The following is a 15,760-nucleotide window of genomic DNA, read 5'->3' as shown; positions in this document are numbered from 1 at the left end:
CTGTGTTTCCACTTGTCATCAATAATGTGAGCATACATTCAAAATGAGCATTGAGCTAACTTTCTTGATGCATTGTATAACCTGTGTAAGTGGTTTTGTTCTCTCGTGGGATTGTTCCCTCTTGCAATTAACCACGATACCTTCCGGAATGAAAGACGGAAGCAAAAGTACTGTAAAGCAAAATTACTGAATTTGATCTGCTTTAATGCTGCCATACATATTAAGCATGCTTATTTTTATACTTGTTTGTTCCTAATCTGGATATCTATTCCTCTTTTAAATTATGTTTTTCTGAAAATAATTAGAAGCCTTAATGCAGGCTATGTGAATTGATGTAGTTGTTATTTAACATGATGATTGAGCGTTTTGAGAGATTTTCCTTGCTAGGCACTAAACTGGAAAGATGATGTGCAAGGAGATGAATGAAGAAAGTACAAGCGGTAGAAAAGTGCATAGATACCAGTACCTCGGTTGACTTTAGATAGCCTTGTGAGGTCATTGTGCCTTTTCCTAAACGGTAGGTATAGATTGCAGCTCATCTCTTCAATCCTCCATACAAAACATCCTTTAAAAAATGTTTTACCCTGATCATAAATAGGATATAACCTACAAGGCAGAGCTCAACATTTTCTTCCCATTCATTATTTTTCGAAAATTAATAGCTGAGTATTGCAACAGAACATAAAAGTATGTGAAACATTATCGAACATTATCAAACTCTAAATGTTTGCCATATCTTGAATCTGTGTGAGGTTGACATACTGAAACTGTATATTACTCTAGTCAGGCTGCACCTGCACGAGTCTTGAGGCATAAGTCAGAGCATTGAAGCTCTGAAGCAGTGACAAAAGGACCTCAAGGCTGATTCTTTAGAATCAGAAGACGGGGGGCGGGATTCTCTGCTCCTGAGGCCAAGTTTTGACGCTGTCGTAAACGCCGTTGCGTTTCTCGACGGCGTCAATATGACCTCAGGATCAGCGATTCTGACCCATACAGGGGGTCAGCATGGCACTGGAGTGACCCATGCCACTCCAGCTGCCGATCCCGACGTCAGATGGGCGCTGCGGAGTGGGACCAGCGTGATTGTGCGCATGCTGCCCTTGAAGGTTGGGTTTGAAGGAAAGAAAGAAGAATTCTAATATCTTACCAAATTCCCCTAGAGTTTATAATTAGGAAAGGTTGTCAAACTAGTTAGACTACATCTATACATCTATTATTAGTTTTTTGAAGAATAAAGGGATTAAGGGTTATGGTGTTCGGGCCGGAAAGTGGAGCTGAGTCCACAAAAGATCAGCCATGATCTCATTGAATGGCGGAGCAGGCTCGAGGGGCCAGATGGCCTACTCCTGCTCCTAGTTCTTATGTTCTTATGTATACAGTTTATAATTAGGAAAGGTTGTCAAATTAGTTAGACTACATTTAAGGGGCATCTTGACAAATACATGAATAGGATGGGAATAGAGGGATACGGACCCAGGAAGTGTAGAAGATTGTAGTTTAGTCGGGCAGCATGGTCGGCACGGGCTTGGAGGGCTGAGGGGCCTGTTCCTGTGCTGTACATTTCTTTGTTCTTTGTAAATTAGGTGGATTGACCATGCTAAATTGCCCCTTAGTGTCCGAAGGTTAGGTAGGGTGTTCTTATAGGGAGGAAAGGGTGGCTAGGCAGCAGCTGGTCGACTCCATACTTGAGGTAGACCGTAAATACTCCGAGGCCCCGACCGTAGAGCTCCTGGCAGTGGGGAAAGAGTTACAAAGGAACTTTGATCTGCTCTCCACCAGGAAAGCGGTGCACCAACTCCGCCAGGCACGTGGGACCCTATGCGAACACGAAGACAAAGCCAGCCACCTGCTGGCACACCAGCTGAGAAAGCAGGCAGCCACCAGAGAAATTGCACAAATCAGGGACACTAGAGGCGCATTACAAACAGAGCCAGAAAAGATCAACAAGGCATTCAGGGCCTTTTACCAAGGGATGTACACCTCAGAGCCCCCAATGGGGATTCCGGGATTAAACGGTTCCTTGATGGACTGGACATACCAGTCGTGGGGGAGGGCAGAAAACGGGGCCTGGAAGCACCACTAGCACTGGGAGAGATCATGGACAGCATAAGCTTCATGCAGGCGGGGAAGGCACCGGGACCGGAAGGATTCCCGGCGGACTTCTGTAAAAGATTTGCGACAGCACTGGCCGTGCACCTGCGGGAGATGTTCACAGACTCGCTGGCTAGGGGCACACTGCCACCCACGCTAGCACAGGCCTCAATTTCGCTGATACCTAAGAAAGATAAAGACCCAACGGAATGTGGATCATACAGACCCATCTCATTGCTGAATGCAGATGCCAAAATACTGGCCAAGATTCTAGCCAAAAGGCTAGAAGACTGCGTGCCAGAGGTGGTCACAGAAGACCAGATGGGCTTTGTCAAAGGTAGACAGCTTATCCAACATCAGGCGCCTGCTGAACGTGATAATGACCCTCTCCGGGGAGAGAACACCAGAGGTGATCGTCTCCCGAGACGCAGAAAAGGCCTTCGACAGAGTCGAATGGAAATACCTCATAGAGGTACTGGAGCGGTTCGGGCTTGGAACAGGATTCACATCCTGGGTAAAACTCCTATAGCGAGTGTACGGACAAACAACACCAACTCCCGATACTTCCAGCTGCACAGGGGCACCAGACAAGGATGCCCACTATCCCCGCTGCTGTTCGCACTAAGCGATCGAGCCACTAGCAATTGCGCTCAGAACGGCAAAAAGCTGGAGGGGGATCCAAAGGGGCGGCAGAGAGCACAGAGTCTCACTCTATGCAGATGACCTGCTCCTCTATATCTCGGACCCACAAAGCAGCATGGACGGAATCATCGCGCTCCTGAAAGAGTCTGGCGTCTTCTCGGGCTACAAACCCAACAGGAGCAAAAGCGAGATCTTCCCGGTACACCCACAAGTAGGTGGGGCAGCACTAACGGGACTGCCGTTTAAACAAGCCCGACTCAAATTCTGCTACCTGGGGATCCAAATAGCCCACGACTGGAAAGGGATCCACAAATGGAACCTCACCAGTCGAACGGAGGAAGTAAAAAAGGACCTGCAAAGATGGAGCACACTCCCACTCTCGGGGAGCATCCAGACGATCTGCCCAGGTACCTCTTCCTATTCAGAGCCATCACGATCTACATCCCCAAGGCCTTTTTTAAAGCAGTAGACAAACCAATCATGGCGTTCGTATGGGGGTGTGGGGGGAGAGATGCCAGGGTCACAAAGAAGGTCCTGCAAAAAAAAAAAATCAAGGAGAGGGCTAGCCCTCCCAAACGTACATTTCTACCACTGGGTGGCGACGGCCGAGCGAATAAGTGGATGGATCAAGGAGCCAGAAGCCGAGTGGCTGCGCGCGGAAGAGGCCTCCTGTAAGTGGACCTCCCTCCGGGCCCTCGCCACGGCGGCACTCCCAGCCCCACCCAAAAAACACTCCAGCAGCCCAGTGGTGGTAGCCACCCTCCAGTCCTGGAACCAGCTATGGCAGTAATTTGACCTGACCAAAATGTCAGACAAAGCTCCCATCTGCAACAACCATAGGTTCACACCAGCACTGACTGACGCCACCTTCAAAAGGTGGAGACAGGACAAGAGGACACTGACAGTCAGGGACCTATACACCGACGGCAGGGTCGCGACACTGGACGAACTGACGGAGAAATTCCAGCTGGCCAGGGGGAACCTAAGGTACCTGCAGCTCAGAAACTTCCTCTGAAAAGAGACAAGGATTTACCCACAACCGCCACGACAGACATTACTGGAAGAGTTACTGGACGCAAGTATATTAGAGACAGGAAACTGTAGCGACATGTACGACCAACTGGTAGAAGGGGCCGACACCGTACTGGACGCAACAAGAAGGAAATGTGAGGAGGACCTGGGGATCGAGATAGGGTGGGGACTCTGGAGCAAAGCACTGCATAGGGTCAACTCCACCTCCACCTGCGCAAGGCTCAGCCTGACGCAACTAAAAGTGATACATAGAGCCCACTTAACAAGAACCCGTATGACTAGGTTCTTCCTGGAGGTGGAGGATAGATGCGAACGGTGCCAAGGAGGCCCGGCCAACCAGGCTCACATGTTCTGGTCCTGCCCCAGACTTGTGGAGTACTTGACTGCCTTCTTCGAGGCAATGTCCAAAGTGGTGGGGGTGAGGGTGGAGCCATGCCCGAAAGTGGCAGTCTTCAGGGTTTCAGACCAGCCAGATCTATTCCTGGGGAGGAGGGCAGGCGCCCTTGCCTTTGCCTCCCTGATCGCCCGCCGTAGCATCCTGTTCGGCTGGCGGTCAGCAGCACCACCCAAAGCTGCAGACTGGCTGTCCGACCTCTCGGAATCTCTCCAAATGGAGAAAATCAAATTCGTCATCCAAGAACGTGGGAGCCATTCACCCGATTGTTCCGGAACTTGTTTGTGGCCAACAAACAAGCAGAAGAATAGCCAGGTAGCCAGGAACCAGGGGAAAGCAGCCAAAGCATGAGAGGGGGAGATAGAACGGAAGAGGGGGGGGGAACAACTCAGTCTAAGAAGAAGGAAAGGCGAACCGCGGGGGGGGGGGGGGGGAAAGAGAAGAGACAGGGAACAATAGAGGAGAGCCAGGGAGGGGGGGGGGGGAGGGGGGGGTGGGGGGGAGGCAGGGAAACGTTAACCAACCTGACATCCACAGGAACAGAAAAAAAGGAGAATACAGGCGGAGGACGGGAGGGCCGGCTGAAGCGGCAGCGTGCACGAGAAGACAACGGCGGCAAATTCCGATCGGGAGAAGCGAGGGGCAACACCGGCACCAGGCCTACTCGAGGAATGCCCTCCGGAAGTGCCTCGCCGGCACAAACGGATGCCTACTTACGTATTTATAGATATATCATATCCTGTGTACATAACGGTAAAATATACTCTGTACAAAAACCCCAAAAAAATGTATTTTTTTAAAAAAAGGTAGGGTGTTCTTCCGGAGGGTCCGTGCAGACCCTCTGGGCTGAATGGCCTCTTTTGCACTGCAAGGATTCTATGGAGTCAAAGCTAGACAAGCATTTGAAGGAGAAGTGAATAGAGGGTTAAGATGATAGATTTAGATGATGAAAGATAGGAACGTGCTTGAGTGAAACCTGGACTGTTTGGGCAGTATATGATAACTAAATGTGTATACAATACCCAGGGAGCCACACTCAATAGCACTTTTGTGACTGGTTGAAGTAACAATCATTTGTTCAACTAACTACACTAAATTATCAAATTTCTTTGCACCAGCTGGAGTAAACGCTATCATTAACTTTCAGGAACAACAACTCAAAATTGAGCAAGTCGCTGATGTTCCCCCTCACCCAACCCTCCATCCCAACTCTGTAGCCAGTTAAAATGGCTAACTCCCGATTTAAAATGGCGAACAGCAAAGGCTGATGGGAAAGTCAGCCAACAGGACACAAACGAGCAGCTGCAGGTTGAGTGTGTATTTACCTATGGAAAGGCCAGACAAGATCGATACCAGCAACCATCAGCATAACAAAACACCAGCCATCTGCATATTAATGAGCAATCCCCAGGAACAATGAGCAACATTTAGACACATAAAGCAAAACCAGACTATTTGGCGCCAGCAGAAGCCTACACAAAGGGAGGTGAACGACCACCTCAGGACCGCCCATCGATCAGGCAACCGCTCCAGCACTGGAGAAAATCGAACCAAGTGATTGGGACAAAGTCCAATCACTTGGAACCAGGTACAGGGTCTGCCCCGAAAGGCGGGAAGCCCCTGGGGACTATAAGAATCAAGCCCAAGTACAAATCGCTCTTCTTGACCGGGTCACTCAGCAACGCGAGCCAACCCTCGACAGTGACCGTTTCAGCCGCCGCCAATATCCAGTAAGTCTTACTTCAACGCTCGCTACGAGATAGGCGCTCCTAGCTACCAATCTGTACCAACTTCGAATCCCACAGGCTCAGAACCCGAATGAAAGGCCATTCGTTTCCCTGACCTGGTGGGCCAGTTCCAAGTTAAGTATAGGACTGTTAGTTGTAAGAAGTAGCTTAGACGTAGAATTTATGCGTGAGTAGTGATTACTGTGTATAATAAATGTGCTTTGATTTAAATCTTACTAATCGGTGTATTGGATTATTGATCATTACTCGGACTTGAACCACGTGGCGGTATCATAAAGATACCTGGCGACTCGAGCAAAGGTGATAAAACAGAGCAATTAAACTAAGGCAAAAATTAGCAACAATATTTGGCGACTCCGCCGGGACCTGATCTCGAAGTGGAAAACCACTCCGGGAGAACCCAGAATTTGAATTAGAGATCCAATTGGAAACAGAAAACCACAAGTGTTCAAGCAGTTCTGATCAATACTCATAAATTCAGAAGTGTGTGTATGCATGCGTAACTAACAGGGCTATAAGGTAAAACTGATAGATTTTTTTGTTGCGACAAAACTGTCGGAAGATTGTATATCGGAAAGTAGCGAAAGCCGTACTCGTATTTACAGCACCGCCTTAATACCCCTGTCCCAAATTTGAAGAGCAGCATTCGGATTAATACCCCTGTCCCAAATTTGAAGAGCAGCATTCGGATAGGAAAGATGGCAATGCAGGCAATGCAACGCCTAATGAACCCAGAGGAATTTGCGGTCGCAGCGACCAGCAGCTGTAGGGTGGGACAATGTCCCACTTGGGAGGAAGAGATCAGGAAAGGGAAAGGATGGCCCCTTTGGAATGAATTCTGTGACAACGAGGAATCAGGTCCCGGGAGTATAGGACATACTTGGTGGGAGAACCTGAGCGAAATCCACAAAAAGAGCTCAGGGAAAGCTCGCAAGCCGATGGCAATCGTGTCCTGCTTGGCACAATTGCGAGGCACAGAGGAGGTCGTTAGGATGCTCCGGAAAGAAGTTGAGGGCATACATCGAATGAGTAAGGTCGATGTAAGCGAGGTAGAAAAGGTGAATTTGGAACTGAGAAGGAAGTTGGCAGCAAAAGCTGGAGAGGTGGATGACGCCAAAAGGGCTCACCAGTCTTGTCTGGCGCACTTAAGTAGCTTCCAGTCTCAATACGAAAAGGCCTATCAGTACACGCAACGTGCAGTCCAGGTACTTGAGGAAACGGAAAAACAGGTAGAGGCATTACAGAGACAGTGTAGTGACCTCAAGGCAGCATTAAGAACACTCCATGCTGCCACCACAGAACAAAGACAAAGTACGCTAGATCACGCAAAGTGCTGGAAGCAGATTGCAGAGCTGCAATCACTGCTTTCGGTTCAGAAAGGTTTTCAGGAAACCTTTGGAGAAAGATTAGATCAGGAAGACGGCCCTGATTGGGAAGAATTGAACAAAACAGCGCAGAGATATGTTCAGGGAACATGTGCGCAGGGAAAGCCACAAAAGAGAAAAGCGCCCCAACCCCCCACACAGCAGATAGTTCAAGCTCCAATGAACCGAGTAACCACCCACCGCACAGCCACATCGGACGATGCGGAATTTCTATACTCCACGCCCTTAACAGTGACCCAATTACGGGACGGGTGCGATAAGATCACACCGTTCCTCCCCACCTCAGACCCCCATCATTTCTTTGCCACAGTTAAACATCAGGCGACCATGTACGGCCTGGATGAGCGAGAGCATGTAAAGCTCACAGTTTTAAGTTTAGACCCTTCCGTAGCAGCAGCCCTTCCCGACCCACAGAATGTAGGAGGAGGCACCCTTGCAGAAATGCGTACCGCGATCCTGGATGCGATCGGGTATAACCGGGGTGACCCCGTAGATGGCCTCAACAAATGTAGGCAAAAGAAATCCGAGCACCCCACAGCGTTTGCTGGATGCCTGTGGATTCACTTTGCAGCAGTCTTTGGAGACTTAGACCATGCCCATTTGTCCCCAGACCACATGGCCAAATGGACCCGCACCCTTATCTCCCATGCCACAGAAACAGGACAGAAGCCTGAGCGAGTTATGATCCCTCAGCGGAGGCCCATAACGAGAAGTGGGTAGTGAAAAGATTGTCCCGCGCTTGGGAGCAATCTGTTCAAAGTAAACCGCAGTTAAGAATCCCGAGGAAAATCAGGCCGACGCAGATATGCAGGCAGTAAAAACACACCAGAACCCTGCATGGGTGAATGAGGGAAAGAACAGCCCCCCACCCAAGTCACAGGAGTGTTACAACTGCGGACAGTTGGGACACTTCGCAAGAGAGTGCAATGCCCCTAAAAAGCCACAGAGAGCCCAGCAGACGGGCACTCTGATTAAGAAAAAGACAGAGCCCATTCATAGCGTTAGCGCCCATTCAGATCAGACGGACTTGACCGGAACGGACTGACGGTGTATGGGCTCCCCCAATTGGGTCTGCAATACCCTTTGGGATAGGTCCGGATGACCGGTAGTTGCAGCGAAAATTCGGGGACAGCCCATCGAGTTTCTATGGGACACAGGAGGGTCCCACACCACAATAAATTCCTCCACCCTGTTTCAAAAAGACACGTGGCCCACTACAGCCACTATTACCCTCAGTGGCTTTACAGGCCACTCACAGCAGGGACACATCACAGCCCCTGTAGCCATTCAAATCGGTACCGTCACCACCAAGCACCCCGTAGTTTTAGTTGACCTGCCCCACACAGCAGAACACGTTCTGGGAATCGATTTCATGAATTCCCATAATCTTTCATTTGATCCAGTCAACCAGTGTGTCTGGAAGATGGCAAAATCCGCAAGAGCCCCCGCAACGCTCAACATAGGAGAGTACGCGAACAAAATTAGCTCAGTAGGTGAATTTTGGTTCAACCCGACCACGCTTAGTACAGACAAGCAGCTTAGGGCAGTTCTGCAAAAGAACAGGGCAGCATTCGCGACCCACAAGTACGACTGTGGACGGATGACTGGCTCCGTACAGATAACAGGACCTGACCCCAGACCCCAAAAACAGTACGGATTTCCCCAAGAAGCAGAGGGAGAAATCTCCAAGGTAATAGAAAGATAATTAGAGCAGGGCGTACTTAGATCAGTAGCCTCCACTAATAATGCCCCGATTTGGCCAGTGAGAAAGCCCGATGGATCATGGCGACTGACCATCGATTACCGGGAACTCAACAAAATCACCCCCGCAGCAGCCCCCACAGTAGCAACAAGTCCCGAGACCATGCTCAAGCAGGGACTCAATTCCCGATTCTTTACGGTTTTGGACGTCAGTAATGGATTCTGGTCCATTCCATTGGCAAAGGCGTGCCAGTACAAATTTGCCTTCACCTTTAAAGCACAGCAGTACACGTGAACATGCCTGCCACAAGGCTTCCACAACTCCCCCTCCATTTTCCACCGACAGCTGGCAAATGGTTTAGCCAAATTCTCTCGCCCCGAATGTCTGGTACAGTACGTAGACGACCTACTACTGCAGACAGACACCAAGGCAGAGCACATTGAGCTTCTGTACGAACTCCTGGAACTATTACACTCAATCAATTGTAAAGTCAACCCCAAAAAGGCCCAGATTTTGGAAGAAAAGGTGATATATTTGGGAACAATTATCACACATGGTAAATGCGAGATCGAGCATAAAAGGATTGACTCAATTGCTAAATTGCCCCTTCCCCAGAACGTTTCAGCCCTCCGGTCGTTTTTAGGACTGGCTGGCTACTGCCGAAACCACATTGACGGTTTCACCAGCAAGGCAGCACCCCTCTCAGACCTCCTATAGAAAGGAGCCCCCTGGGAGTGGCTTCCGCAGCATACGGATGCTGTGGACTCTTTAAAACAGGCACTCATAGCAGCCCCCGCATTACAAGTTCCAGACCCACTTTCCCCTTACGCCATATAGGTAGCGACCACAGACCGCACCCTTTCGGCCGTGCTCCTCCAGGAACGGTACGACCAGTTAAGGCCCGTAGCTTACACCTCCAGAGTTTTAGATGCTGTGGAGCAGGTATTTTCAGCCTGTGAGAGGCACCTGCTCGCAGTATTTTGGGCAGTGCAGTATTTTTCATATATTACTGGACTGAACCCCATCACAATTCTCACCGAACATACCCCCACCCAACTTTTACTGGACAGACGACTCAAGGACGGTACAGTAAGCCAGATTAGAGCAGCTAGATGGACCCTACTCTTGCAAGGACGGGACATCACTGTGAAAAGGACAAAGACGCACCCCTATTTAGCCGACAACTTACAGTACCCCGGAACCCCCCATGAATGTGAAATTATCTCTCCACACCACGACACAGGCCCCTTTATTGCTAAAACACCCCCCAGACAGATAGGTAGTTCAACCCAGAGCCCCCAGCACACAGACACGTGTGAGCCCATAAAGATCTATGTGGATGGATATTCCACAGTCTTGGATGGGAAGCGCATAACAGGTTGCGGTATCTATGTCGAGGACGCGCCCTCGAGGAAATATCGATAAAACTGCCAGGCCACTTAGGCGCGCAGGCAGCAGAGCTCGCGGCCATCGCGTATATAGTGGAACACCCAGATTCCTTCCTCAGCCCAGCAGACATATACTCGGATAGCCTCTACGTCTGCAACAGCCTTACGGAACTCCTGCCCCTGTGGAAAGCAAGAGGATTTGTTTCTGCAGACGGAAAACCCCTCCCCTCAGCCCCATTGCTCCGTCATATTTTAGATAGAGCCCATAACAGGACTTTTGGGATAATCAAAGTCCACAGTCACCAACGTTCCTCCACCCCCTGGAAATGTAAAAGCCGACGCACTGGCTAAGGCAGGTTCCAGGCATGGATATCTTTGGACACCCCCCGAAAGAGCACCATTGAGTGCAGTTCAGGTCTCACAGACAAAGATCGAGGATCTAGTAGAGGCCCAGAAGCAGGACAGCAATCTCAGGGAGATTGTAAAAGGAAAATATCCAGCACCCTATGAGCGGTTCAAAAATGCACTGACCACGCATGACGGTGTGGTGTTAAAAGACACCCTTTATGTGGTTCCTGAACAGGACAGGAATCAACTGATTTGTTTGTTCCATGACGGTCATGGACATCAGGGAATCGATCCCACGACAGCCCATCTCAAACAGCTTTGTTGGTGGCCGAATTTAAAGGATGATGTAAACCACTACATCGAGAATTGCCTTACCCGTGCCCAGAATAATCCGGACAGATATGCCAAAAAGGCTCAACTCAGCCACACCCGACCCGTTAATGGCCCCTGGACTAACCTCCAGATCGATTTTATAGGACCATTGCCCCCTTGCAGGAATGGCTATAAATATGTACTTGTGGTAATTGACACATTTACGAAATGGGTGGAAGCATTCCCAGCCCGCACAAACACTGCAAAAACCACAGCCAAGATTTTGACCCACCACACCTTTACAAGATGGGAACTTCCCTGCAGCATTGAATCAGACCAAGGTTCCCATTTTACGGGACGTGTCATGCAGAACGTCCTCACGATATTTGTCATCACCCAAAAATTCCACATTGCGTACCACCCACAGTCGAGTGGTATCGTGGAGCGCATGAATCGGACCCTAAAATCCACCCTCAGAAAAATGGTCCAGCAGAACAACACCACTTGGGACTCAGTCCTTCCTTTTGCGCTGATATTTATACGTAACACAATTTCTACTTCCACAGGTTACACCCCACACACCCTCATGACCGGACGCCCCATGAAAGGCACAGAATATTTATTAGGTTTGGACTTGACCAGCCCCGAAGTGACGGCCCTCACACACGAGAAAGCAGTAGAACAATTAGTGGAAAATGTTAAAACGGCTCAGCTAGCAGCCGCAGTAAAATTGGGCACCAGAAAGAAACAGAGCAAGGCTTGTTTCGACAAGACAGTGCATGCGACTGAGTACAGTATAGGACAGCAAGTTATGCTCTCTGTATATAACCCCAGCACATTCCTGTCACCAAAATATTCGGGTCCGTACTCCATTGCGGATAAAGTAAGCCCCTCCGTATATAAAATAAAGTACCCCAACAGTAAGACTGCGTGGTTCCATATCAACCAGCTGAAGGCATATGGAACACAGTCTAACCACGCACACCACGTCATGCTCGACGCAGCACACCACACCCCGCCCACAGCCAACGTAACCCTACCATCCCCCAACACGTCCAGCCCAGCCACGGACTCGACCTCGACTCCACCCCCGAAATATACACTCCGCCCCGGAACGCCCACCGACTGCAGCAGCAGAGACAGCGACTGTGACTCGGACGATAGCCACAGCATGCCTCCCTACTATCCCCAGGCAACAGGCCCCACACCCAGCGATTCCGACTGCGATCCGAGTGATCCCTTCATGATCACTTTCCTAAATAAATCCCACCACCAGCCACCGAACCACACTGACGACCCCGATTTTTGTCCCCGCACAACTAGACACCAACTATTGGCACCGAGATAACTCGTTCCGACTCGTCCGCAACGACGAGAGCGACCCCACCTCACACCATGTAGACCTTTCAGCCCTCATACACTCAAGAGTTTGGCACCCGGGAGAAGATGACGACCTTGGGTCTGACTCCCAAACCGAGAACCCCTTTGCGACCCTGTTCGCAACCGAGAACTGAGGTGTCCAGATGATGTTTTAAAGGAACCGCTTGGGAGAAGTTGTGTCCTTTCTGATGGAACCTGCAGAATGTTTTATGTTGTTTGTAAGTTTGTTAAATGTTGTATGTCCGACAGGAGAATTTCTTTCTCACTGCCCCACGCCTATTCGGCCGAAACCTCTGAGGACTTGCCTACAGAGACTCACCATTGCCAGACACTAGTTCAGCAGAAACCTCTGAGACTTGTCTGCAGAGACTGGTTAAGGAACCAGACGCCCGTTCGTAACTGCCCTTCTGGTTCGAAGGTAGAACCACTACGGCAGCCCCACCACGATGACTACATTTCTTGCCCGTTCTTGTCGGTTGCTCAGGCAGTGGAGAAACGGCTTGGGACCCGCACTGCCTGGGAACCCCGCTCTGGTCAACTACGCTCGGGTAGGAGAGACACGGCATTGGTAGCCGTCCTACCCGGGGACTCCATCCAACTCTTACCCGTCGCGGCCCATACGCACCTCATTTTGGCACTTTTCGTTCAAAAAGTTTTGTTTTGTTTGGGTAACCTTTAGGTTGCCAACCACATGCTATTTACATCCTGAAACATTTGGAGTCAGACGGCTCGCATTGGTTCATTATTGGGAAGTGTGTCTTGTCCTAAAATTCGATTTTTGAAAAAGAAAATGAGGGAGTCACACATAGTGACCAATTATAAAGGGAGTAATTGGCACTACAGGACAGATATTAAACAAAGATAGTTACAGACCCTATGCTTTTTTCCACAGAACTCCAGAAGCTCCAGGACCGGAGAAGAGAAGTAAGAAAAGGAAAGAGAAGAGCCATGAGGACTTCCTTCATATGGATCAGCATCAGATTTATGGACATTTGGTTGCGTGTGAACGCGAACCCCATGACTTCAGGCCCCCCAGCCGTTAATGTTTCACTTCCCCGCAGTACCCAGAGCCCAGTCACCAGCGACACCACATCATCTTGGTGTGCCAGGTTTATAACCTGGTACTCTCTGTCCTATGTAATAGAAACATTACTGGTATTAGCGATACTCTGCTGCATAGTTCAGACTATGCGTCTACGGAAATGGAGAAGGAGAGCCTACCGCGCTCGAACCCCAGTATATAGGATCAGATCCCCTATTTTCAGATACGACCAGACCCCCGACCCCCGCGATCTATAATAAAATGCATTCACTTGCGTTTATTGTAACTAAAGAAATGTAAAGAACTGTTCATGAGTAAATTGTACGATCCTGAGCTTGACTGCCAAGCCAGGAAGACTGATGTATAAAATGCTATGATTTTGTTTGTATGGTTGAGGAAGTTAGGATAATGAAATGTTTAAGTGAGTGTAGTGTGTTAAGAATAGTTAGAGGTTCCCAGTTTATTGTTTTGTAATGCATGTCCCTGTTTGACATAGCGCCCTTAGAATTGTTAGTTAAAATTTTTTTGCATAGCTATGGTCAGTGCAGAGGCCATGAAGGAAGTGTACCCCCCAGGTCAGGGAATGGAAAACAACATAGTTATGTGATCCTTCACGCTTCGCGTTAGGATCACAAGGAGGGTATGTAGCCAGTTAAAATGGCTAACTCCCGATTTAAAATGGCGAACGGCAAAGGCTGATGGGAAAGTCAGCCAACAGGACACAAACGAGCAGCTGCAGGTTGAGTGTGTATTTACCTCTGGAAAGGCCAGACAAGATCGATACCAGCAACCATCAGCATAATAAAACACCAGCCATTTGCATACTAATGAGCAATCCCCGGGAATAATGAGCAACATTTCGACACACAAAGCCAAACCAGACTCTTTGGCGCCAGCAGAAGCCTACACAAAGGGAGGTGAACGACCACCTCAGGACCGCCCATCGATCAGGGAACCGCTCCAGCATTGGAGAAAATCGAACCAAGTGATTGGGACAAAGTCCAATCACTTGGAGCCAGGTACAGGGTTCACCCCGAAAGGCGGGAAGCCCTGGGGACTATAAGAATCAAGCCCAAGTTCAAATCGCTCTTCTTGACCGGGTCACTCAGCAACGCGAGCCAACCCTTGACAGTGACCGGTTCAGCCCCTGCCGACATCCAGTAAGTCTTACTTCAACGCTCGCTACGAGATAGGCGCTCCTAGCTACCAATCTGTACCAACTTCGAATCCCGCAGGCTCAGAACCCGAACGAAAGGCCATTCGTTTCCCTGACCTGGTGGGCCAGTTCCAAATTAAGTATAGGCCTGTTAGTTGTAAGAAGTAGCTTAGACGTAGAATTTATGCATGAGTAGTGATTACTGTGTATAACAAATGTGCTTTGATTTAAATCTTACTAATCGGTGTATTGGATTATTGATCATTACTCGGACTTGAACCACGTGGCGGTATCATAAAGATACCTGGCAACTCAAGAGCAGAGGTGATAAAACAGAGCAATTAAACTAAGGCAAAAGTTAGCAACAACTCCCACCACCACGAGCAGAAAGATCAGCAAAATAGAGTCACATGGCTAAAGCAAGTCAGCTGTGACATCAGACTAGTTACATTTCATAACCCAAACACCCACTTGTATTTCTCATCAATCCGTCCTCTTTTGTTATATTTTTCCTTGGTTTGATTTAGCAGGTTTTGTTATGCCTCTTATTCAGTGACACCAGACTCTGTGAGAAGTTGTTAGTTATATTTCTCGCTTAATTTGGGAAGTGTAATTTTGTTACAGTCTGTTGTTTTTTCACGCACTACAATCTATTTGTCAAATTGGTAAATATGTTTTTCTATTTAAATATTGTGTGGCATTTTTTAACATTGAAACTTGGGTCGTAATTTCACAATTATGTCTTTTTAAATTTTCTTTGATTTATTAAATATATTCAGAATGTTAACTCAGCCCGACAGTAGTCTGCTCAAGATGATCGAAGTCTCTAATTTCAGAGCAATATATATATAAAGAGAGATAATAAAGCAAGAACGGAGATATTCAGGAAGTCAAAGACAGAGGTATACAAATAATTTGAGAAGGGATTAGTGGATACAGTACCATGGGGCGAGAGGCAAATGGTAGTTATTCTTATTATTCACTGTTTTGTCTTTATTTTGTTTTGAACATTGTTTAACATTTATTCTTTCATGGAATGTGGACATCACTGGCAAGACCAGCATTTGTTGCCCATTCCTAATTGCCCTTGAACTGAGTGGTTTGCCACACCACTTCAAACCATTGGCATGCCAAGGCAGT

General features: G+C 48.6%; 1 protein-coding gene across 2 annotated transcripts in view; it reads left to right on the top strand.

Moving 5' to 3' along the window:
- The window catches only part of casr (calcium-sensing receptor), a 212,351-nt gene that overhangs the window by 181,781 nt on the left and 14,810 nt on the right, over positions 1-15,760 (top strand). The gene's annotated exons all lie outside the window — the stretch shown is intronic.

Source organism: Scyliorhinus torazame, chromosome 8 (assembly GCF_047496885.1).
Source record: "Scyliorhinus torazame isolate Kashiwa2021f chromosome 8, sScyTor2.1, whole genome shotgun sequence".
In the NCBI taxonomy this organism is placed as follows: Eukaryota; Metazoa; Chordata; class Chondrichthyes; order Carcharhiniformes; family Scyliorhinidae; genus Scyliorhinus; species Scyliorhinus torazame.
Note: the sequence above shows the minus strand (reverse complement) of the source record. Positions and strands in the feature narration are given on the sequence as shown.